Below are 10,203 nucleotides of genomic sequence, written 5' to 3'. Positions count from 1 at the left end.
TAATCATAACGTGTAAAGAAATGAGTGAGCATGATTTTTCTGCCCAAAAACCAAACATGGTATCCAACCACAAATCCCGGCACTTCCATATGGAAAAACTCACAGAAAACAGTGAATATGTGCTCCTGTATGATATGTGATAAGAACATATTATACCTTTGGCAGACTTTTGGGTTTTAGACTGAAATTTTGCAAACGTACAAAGTTATATGTATTGTAACCCTGCAGGCAGTTTTTTCTTCTTCATTATACGCAATTTCCATTGTCTTTTCCAGGCTTTTGTTGCCACATTTTGTTATAAACCCCATTTGTCTGTGGCGACTTTAGTTTTGTAATAGTTTTTTTTTTTTTACCCCCTCCCCTGATCCTTGATTATTAAATAAAGCTTCTGTAATGTATTTTAGAGATAAGCTGCATTATTAGGACACCTTGTAAATGAAGGTATTTTAGCAGTGGAGTAATAAAATATATTCTTTAATAATGGATCAAATATTATAATTCATATGTAAGGCATTCTAACATCCATAATGGTTGATTAATTAGATATTAATAATTGGTTGAATCATATAATCTGGTTTAAATAATATTTCCATAGGATGTGAGACATTGGGAAAGGACATGTTTGATCAGATTTTGGCTAAATCCATATTCCTGTTGTAAACGTCTACTGGTAGTAACAGTAATAATAATAGAAATAATTATTAATAGAAATCGCCTTTAGAAAATATGTATATATTTGTTATATTTAGTTACTAAGTTTACAGCTGGAACATGGTCTACCCATATGTGTTTACTAAACCAATATGGATTAGCAAAATGCTATTTTACATCACTTATATTTTAAAGAGATATTCCAGAGCAAACTATATTTGCGCTCTATAGCCCCAGAATAGTTTGCTAACCTAGTTTGCGATATTCTTGCTGTTTGTCCAGCTCTGAGGTTCTTAGCCTCTGATTCACAGGCAAGCATGTACATTTTGCGTATGCACCAATCTATAGCATATATGGCATGTGCATACCAATCTGAGGCAGCATATGCCCCGACAACAGTGCCAATCTCAATTTAAGGAATAAACAACTAAGTAGCCCTTTTTAAATATATTACTAACAAGTTTGAGTTTATAATCGTCTCAAAACAGTTTTATTTTAAATGTAAAAAAAAAAAGTTACTTTGTTTTCATTAGCCAAGAAAACACAATAGTATACCTGACCAAACACTTTAGTAATTGTGTAAATGAAACAAGATTGATTTATTCAGGCGTAAAAAGGATTACTAGGGTAACAATTTTGTACGTTTCCTTCATTGGTAGATATGATATAACGAGACCTTTATTATACAGGTTTATAATGGCATTTAGAGTATTGATAATTACTGTGATGTAATATTCAGTTTTGATCTGCATACTTTAACATGGCAAAACATAAAAAGTGCAAGATAGCAGAGATTAATAATACAACAAAGTTGTAATGGGAATAATGCTGTACTTTGTATACATTTTATGACCAAAACTAGTTTAATTTTTCCCCTCTGATTTGAAAAAATAACAAATACTTTTTCTATGTTTAGGCTCTATTTGATCAGTACCCACGTAAGGTAAAGCTACAAAAATGATCTTAACCTCTATTAGGTCATCAGAAAGAAAAAACTTTTAATATTTTGTTTATATTTGTAATATCTAATTGCATTTATAATGATTATTTTTTGAATGCACATTTTTTGTTTCTGAGCTCTGTTTGGTTTGTATTTACGGCGAGCAAGGTAAATTAACCCTTTAGTCTCCAGAGAGGGTATATTGCCATAACCACATTTCTGCAATTTTGGATTTTTTGCTTGTTAGAGTTGGTTTCAGTCTTTAAACATAATGCCGATGCCCATTTTAACCCCCTATGGCTGTAAACATATTACAGAATTATTGTTTGCTAGAAATTTGAGAAAAGTTTATATTTAAACAAGTATTTGTTCACATGAAATTCTAGCTGCCATTTTGCAGTCTTACTTTTGACCGATTGGCATTTGTTCAAGTTAACAGGAATTGACTGTTTTCATTTTTAATCCTGATTTATTGATCTATTTTATGCCCTTTGTGCAGCAGAGTTACCAGATTAAGGACACATTGTGCTAGTAGCTGTGAAATAAAGATCATGATATGTTATATAATGTTCATTTACATTTGTAGACTTCCTCAGTTGTGTCATACAATATTTGCCTTTAATCCATCTATTATATATTTTACTGTTATCTACTTCTGCAAAAAATCCTGGGAGTTTCCTGGCTCTGGTTCATACATTTGTGTCTACAGCTTAGCAGGTCATTGAACCAAAAGTATGTTATAGCATGTCATGGAAAGCGCGGATAATGTTACTGTGTTGAAAATGAACTGCATTGCACTTTCACTGCGCACCAGCATTTTGCAGAACTAGTGATGCCCACATTACAATAATTTAGTATTTTTTTTATAATGAGCTTTTATTAAAAGTTCTCTGTACATATTATTATTTCTTTGTTCCATATAAGATGTATTATATATTTTTATGATAATATTTCTTTTTTTGTCAAACATAGGAACTTTTCTCTGTTCACTAGGGCATCTGTAGATATTGTCTTTATCAGCCACTGAGAATAAATACTGCAGTATGCAACAGATATTGTTTTATTTGCAATTTTCATTTTTAGACAGCTTTTACCTTTCATTTTAATGCAGAAATATTTCATATGTTTGTCACTATTTCATATACATGATGTGACCTACAGCGTCCATTTTAAATGGATGTTGCCCTCCAAAATGTTCTTCCGTCTAAAGAGGGTATTTGAAAATATATTTAATATAAGTTTGTGTTTTGAAAATAAATATATCTTGCTGATGAATAAATCAGCATTTCGTTATCTGAAAAAATTGACCTTGCTTGGATGAATAAATCCACCCTTTCTTATCAGACAAGTAAAGTCCCATGTTCCTCTCCATCAATAGTGCACAGGGATGTGTTTCCTTTTAATTTAAAATTAGACAAATATATATATATATATATATATATATATATATAATGTGTGTTTTTTGCTTGTTAATGTTGAATATAATGTAATTTTGGATTCAAACTATTGTTTATATATTTTACAAAGAAGCGTAAAAAATGTATTTCATAAAAATCTATTGTAGCCAGGACTTTTTTTTGAATAGGGAATTGCCGTAATTTGATAAGTTATTGGTTTCTCTTATTATATTGTTCATAAATTAACATTACTTGCTACTTTTGAATCAGAGTGCAAGTACTTATTATAATGGTGATCTATTCTAATGGTTTAATAAATATATGTATATATTTTTTATGTTACAGCTTCCAGATTCTGCCACATAAAACAATTTGAAAGAAGGGGGAATTTTTTTTTTTTTTTTAAAACAAAGTAGTGTTTTTTTGTAGCATGTTTAATTGGCAATTCAATATTCCCTAAAGTGTATTGTTATTCAGACATCTGTGAATACAATAAATTGCCTGATCCGGAGTATTTTTAAATAGAGCCGTGTGTTACTTAAATAAATAAAAGTGGTCAAACCCACATAAAAATAATCTGAAAACACAACATTATTTGTTCATTTTACATCTACAAAAATATGCAAATCGTTGTTTTTGTAAGTGTTTGTTTCTTTCTTTTTAATTATTTTTATATACTTGTTAATCTGGTTAACAAGATTTTTAAGAATATTGAATATTGAGAAATCTGCATAGTCATTTTTTTTTCCTTTTCACCTTGAATTTGAAATGAGATTTCTGAAATTTTCAGTGTAAGCAAATAGGTGAAGCACAAGTCAGACAGTCTGGCATTGTCATTTGGCTTAATTATAAAATATCTACATAAAAAGAACCACAACATTTCGTTTTAATGCACAGTTTTAGAAAGTAAAACAAGGTCAGCAAATCTTGTCAGGGAAACTTTTAAAAATACCAAGAGAAATCTGAACAAGTTAATGCAGCCTTCATTACATTTTTGTTTTTCAACTATATTATATATGGAGTTGGCATCATTAAATGACAGTGTTGTACCGTATGTATTTTTGACATTTTAAAAATGATACATTGTACTATTTGTCATTTTGGGAAACCTTTACTCATACCCTTAGGCTATGTGTTTTCTGCAAATATTTCAACTTATTTCTTTACCTAGCTTAACAATTAAGTTCCAATGAAAACTTTTAAAATAGGGGGAACATTTTTGATTTTGAGGATAGTTAGATGGAAAATTATTTCAACACCCTACAGCGCAATTACAAAACAAACAAAAACAAGTCATTGTGTATATAAGAAGTATTGTTTTGTGCTTCTGTTTTGATAGTTACCTAAATGTAACCAATACATTGGTCGGGGCTGTTTGCCACATGAACAGAAAATGAAATCCCAAGAGCACTAATTAGTATGTATAGAAAAAAAACATTACATGTTTAATTAGAGGTAGCAAGGTACTGTATTTCCCTCTTGTCTCCCCTGAATTAGCAGTTCTATTTCTTGTTAAGCTTTTCATCATTTTTGTTTGTTTAGTTTTTTTTTTTATGCATTTCATTTGAGCTGCTTTTTTACATTGCTTTAATATGGTCCATACTTTTTAAGTGGAGTCGCACTCACACACAAATAATGTTTTCCTCAGCACGGTTTTATTCCCATCTTTTAGATAGTTAGATTTTGGTTTTGTGGAGAAAATTTAGGAAGCTGTATAATATGAACATTAAATAATTGTGGACAAGTACAACTTTCCAATTTACATCTATTATCTATTTTGCTTAGTTCTCTTGGTATCTTTTGTTGAAATGCATACCTAGGTATACTTTGGAGCTGGAAACTAGCTGCTGATTGGTGGCTGCACTTATATTCCTAATTTCATTGGCTTATCAATATATTCAGCCAAGATGATTAAGCAAAATCAATAATAAAGTTGTTTAAACATGTATGGTCTATCTGCATCATAAAAGAAACATTTTAGGTTTCATGTCCCATTTAATGTTTTGTTTGTTTACTTTTTGGATTTTTATTTTAGCTTGTTTTGTTAAAAAGCTGTGGTGTTTCTAGGATTATGTGTTGAAACACCACGCTTTTCTTTTGAAAGTACAATTTAAATACCCTTTTTTTTCTCAATAACTTTTTTTTCTTTGCATAATGGGAAAGATGGAATTTTAAAATGTCGTTTTGTATTTCTTGTAACCTGCAGCACCCGTTTTGTACATATATGTATTTCCTGTTAGCTGCAGTTCAGTTAAAAGGACAATAAACACATTAAAATGTTATAAATTGTGTAGTTATGTGCAATGAAACTATCTTGAAATCTATTTTTGTTATTTATTTTGTCCCCTTTTCATGCAATTTAGCTTTGAACATTAAGCCATGTCTAATTCTCATAACTTCAAATGCACTCTGCTGACTGAGAAAAGCAAACTCTGCTATATAACAGTCCCTAGCTGGCTTTATCGGATGGTGACTGCCAAACAATGTACTTAAAGGGACATTAAAAAATAAACATTCATGATTCAGATAGGGCATGTAATTTTAAACAACTTTCCAATTTACTTTTATCATCAAATGTGCTTTGTTCTCTTGGTATTCTTAGTTTAAAGCTAAACCTAGGTAGGCTCATATGATAATTTTTAAGCCATTGAAGGCTGCCTCTTATGACATGCTTTTTTATTTGCTTTTCACAACAGGGGAGTGCTAGTTCGTGTAAGCCATATAGATAACATTGTGATCATGCTTGTGGCAGACACAGCACTAATTGGCTAAAGTCAATAGATAATAAAGTCATGTGATCAGGGGCTGTCAGAAGATGCTTAGATACAAGTTAATCACAGAGGAAAAAGTATATTAATATAACTGTTGGTTATGCAAAACTGGGGAATGGGTAATAAAGGGATTATGTATCTTATAAAACAAAAATTCTAGTGCAGACTGTCCCTTTAACTCTAACTATATGACAGTAACTAGCCTTGTCTGTCGACTAAGGGCTAGATTTATCAAAGCTGAGGCGTACAGGGGCACGTATACGCGCCTCTGTATGCCTCAGCTCTCCTGTGGCGGGGCAAAATTACCCGCAGGTAATCAACATTGGACACAAGCACAATTTTGCGCTTGCGTGCAATCCTGCCCGCGCACAGCCAATCACGCGCGAGCAGGAGCTGTCAATCGTCGGTCTGGTGACCGCTGCTTGATAAATTACGGCGAGCAAGTTCTTGTGAGAACTTGCAGCCGTAGGGCTTTGGTAAATCGAGCCCTAGAGCTCAGATTGGCTCTTCCAAATAAGACAAAAGGCTGGTGGAGTTTGGCTATTGAAGAAAACTGTAGTAAAAAAAAAAGGATGTTCGTTTGTTTAAAAGCTTTAAGACTTGGCTATTTTCTATAGCAGTACAACAGAAATGCTTTGTAATTAAAAGGTGTTCACTGCCCCTTTTTATGTTTGTATTAATGTTGTTACTAGGCACAGTTTACCAACCAGTTGTTGTTGTTGTTTAATTGCATAGCTTGTTTTGTCCTCTCCCATATTAAAAACCTCTGTGGGGAGCAGTTCATGCCAGGGTGTAGAATATAACTTTGAACTGAACTTTGTGATGCTTTAAAAGAACCATTTGAACTGTGGGAGTTTCCCCTTTTAACCAGTGAGCTATGTATACTTTGAATTTAAACTGAAAAAGCTATTATCTACCGGTACTTATTTTTTCCATGCTAAAATTACTTCATATGACACTGCTACTGGTTTTATCATTCTAGATGTTTTTTTGTGCGCATTGCCTGTACAACCCTTTTGCTGTCATGTTGTGCATTTTCAGCCCTTTTTACCAACCAAAAGGTTAAAATAAATTTGGTACTGAATACATATTTTATGTTACGGTGCATGACCTTTGATCCTTGTGTTTGTGGAGGTGTCCTCACACAGAGTTTAAAAAAATGTTAAGAATTCCAACTTTTTGATTTCTTGGTTTGTTTAGCATGTTTCTATATATATACTAGGGCTGCAACAACTAATCGGTAAGCTTGATCATAAAAATAGTTGTCAAAGAATCTCTATCAATTAGGTGGTCAGCGATTCGTTGATTAATTGCACAGCACCAGCTGCTCCAATCCGATGAACCCCTGCACATGGTATTGTGCAAAAATGTATTTATTTTTTCTATCCGATTAATCGGATGATTATTGTCCGATTAATCAGATAGAAAAAAGATGGGGAAAAAAAAAATTAATTCAAATTTTTTTGCACAATCTTAGTTGCAGTAGTTCATCAGATTAAAGCAGATGGTGCTGTGCAACTGACCAACTAATCACAGACCACCTAATTGATAATGAGATTTGTTGACTATTTTTATGATAAAACTTACCGATTAGTTGTTGCAGCCCTAATATATACATATCCCTTTTTCTGGCATGCTTCTAAATTCAGATATGCAGCCTAAAGTTTTAAATTTATTCAAAAGGGGCATATATATATAATTGTGTGTGTATATCTGTAGATATAGATTGAAAATCACTGTATTACAAAAATTCTGCATACATAATAAAGGTTTTTAAAAGCATTTAAAACTAAGTTTGTGGACAAAACTTTAATTGTTTTGCATTCCAGTGTCACACCTCTTGAATGTTATTTCTGTTATCTCATTTGTTGTGGCCTATTAGGGACGGGTATAAATGAGCTTCTGTACATATTCACTTTGCACCATGTAGGAGGGTCAGAGTACTACATTTTACAGAATGCACTTCAGCCTTGCAGAGGGGCGGTAGCAAAATTAGCCTGTGCAATTATCTCTAATTTGACCCTCCTTTAACTAATATGAATGCTGTGTACATGTAGAGACTCAGTGACATATAAACTTACTATAAAAAAACTGAGTGGCTTCAATGGGATTTGATCCCAAGACACAAGTCTTCCTCTAGGCTATTTGTCGTTTGAGAATTTCTTCAGCAGTTTTCCATTTATTAGTGAGTGTACATAAAGAACTAGCCATTTGGTGTATTTTACACATTTGAAATCTACGAAATCTCTATCTAACTCATTCCCTAGAGATATGTTTATTCTTATGCCATGCTCAGAAAGTCCGTGTTTAATTTTCTGAAAAGTCTCGTACATCTACATTTTACTTAGCACAAAAGATGCCTTGGGCTCTAGTTAATATTAATCTAATTTTAAATTATTGTATATGTGGATTGGGCTGATTTTAAATAATGCACAGATAGTAAAAACAGGTTGCATAAGCGACGTCTCTAAATAAAAAAGGAAAAAATTATAATGTACGAAATTCGTTCTCTTAATGGACTAGGGCCTTATTTATCAATCTGTGAAAGCCTAAATGTGGTGGAGTTAAATGATCCAATTGTTGTGATTGACAGCCCCTGTTTGCACAATTGGCTGCTCTATAGCAGGAGACAGCATTGCACAAGCAGCCTCATGGTGTAATATTTAACATCCAAAGTGTACACCTTAAAGGCTTACTAAACTCAGTTTTTCTTTTATGATTCAGATAGAGAATACAATTTCAAACAATGTTCCAATTTACTTCTATTATCTAATTTGCTTCATCCTTTAGATATCCTTTGTTGAAGAAATTCCAATTCACATGGGTGAGCCAATCACATGAGGCATCTATGTGCAGCCACCAATCAGCAGCTACTGAGCCTATCGAGAGATGCTTTTCAGCAAATGATATCAAGAGAATAAAACAAATTAAGTTGATTAAAATTGCAGGCTCTTTCTAAATAATGAAAGAAAAAAATAGGATTTCATGTCCCTTTAAACTTCAAAATCCAAAGTGGCAAATCACATGTAATAAAGCACTATGACGAGCCCTTAAAAAGTAGACCAGATCTTTAGAGTTGTTCAGCAGATCCCAAGCTCTCGTCAGTGATGCTCCTATCAGCAAATCAGTTGGTAGAAGACACAACAGGAGCATGTGTGTTGATTTTACAATAAAAGCATTTTATTAATACAGGGAGTGCAGAATTATTAGGCAAGTTGTATTTTTGAGGATTAATTTTATTATTGAACAACAACCATGTTCTCAATGAACCCAAAAAACTCATTAATATCAAAGCTGAATATTTTTGGAAGTAGTTTTTAGTTTTAGCTATTTTAGGGGGATATCTGTGTGTGCATGTGACTATTACTGTGCATAATTATTAGGCAACTTAACAAAAAACAAATATATACCCATTTCAATTATTTATTTTTACCAGTGAAACCAATATAACATCTCAACATTCACAAATATACATTTCTGACATTCAAAAACAAAACAAAAACAAATCAGTGACCAATATAGCCACCTTTCTTTGCAAGGGCACTCAAAAGCCTGCCATCCATGGATTCTGTCAGTGTTTTGATCTGTTCACCATCAACATTGCGTGCAGCAGCAACCACAGCCTCCCAGACACTGTTCAGAGAGGTGTACTGTTTTCCCTCCTTGTAAATCTCACATTTGATGATGGACCACAGGTTCTCAATGGGGTTCAGATCAGGTGAACAAGGAGGCCATGTCATTAGATTTTCTTCTTTTATACCCTTTCTTGCCAGCCACGCTGTGGAGTACTTGGACGCATATGATGGAGCATTGTCCTGCATGAAAATCATGTTTTTCTTGAAGGATGCAGACTTCTTCCTGTACCACTGCTTGAAGAAGGTGTCTTCCAGAAACTGGCAGTAGGACTGGGAGTTGAGCTTGACTTCATCCTCAACCCAAAAAGGCCCCACAAGCTCATCTTTGATGATACCAGCCCAAACCAGTACTCCACCTCCACCTTGCTGGCGTCTGAGTCGGACTGGAGCTCTCTGCCCTTTACCAATCCAGCCACGGGCCCATCCATCTGGCCCATCAAGACTCGCTCTCATTTCATCAGTCCATAAAACCTTAGAAAAATCAGTCTTGAGATATTTCTTGGCCCAGTCTTGACGTTTCAGCTTGTGTGTCTTGTTCAGTGGTGGTCGTCTTTCAGCCTTTCTTACCTTGGCCATGTCTCTGAGTATTGCACACCTTGTGCTTTTGGGCACTCCAGTGATGTTGCAGCTCTGAAATATGGCCAAACTGGTGGCAAGTGGCATCTTGGCAGCTGCACGCTTGACTTTTCTCAGTTCATGGGCAGTTATTTTGCGCCTTGGTTTTTCCACACGCTTCTTGCGACCCTGTTGACTATTTTGAATGAAACGCTTGATTGTTCGATGATCACGCTTCAGAAGCTTTGCAATTT

The 10,203-nt window shown here is 33.7% G+C and overlaps 1 protein-coding gene across 2 annotated transcripts in view; it reads left to right on the top strand.

Annotated features, from left to right (window-relative positions):
• The window catches only part of GNAL (G protein subunit alpha L), a 927,952-nt gene that overhangs the window by 431,942 nt on the left and 485,807 nt on the right, over positions 1-10,203 (top strand). The window lies entirely within an intron of this gene.

This window comes from Bombina bombina, chromosome 5 (genome assembly GCF_027579735.1).
Source record: "Bombina bombina isolate aBomBom1 chromosome 5, aBomBom1.pri, whole genome shotgun sequence".
Taxonomy (NCBI): domain Eukaryota; kingdom Metazoa; phylum Chordata; class Amphibia; order Anura; family Bombinatoridae; genus Bombina; species Bombina bombina.
Note: the sequence above shows the minus strand (reverse complement) of the source record. Positions and strands in the feature narration are given on the sequence as shown.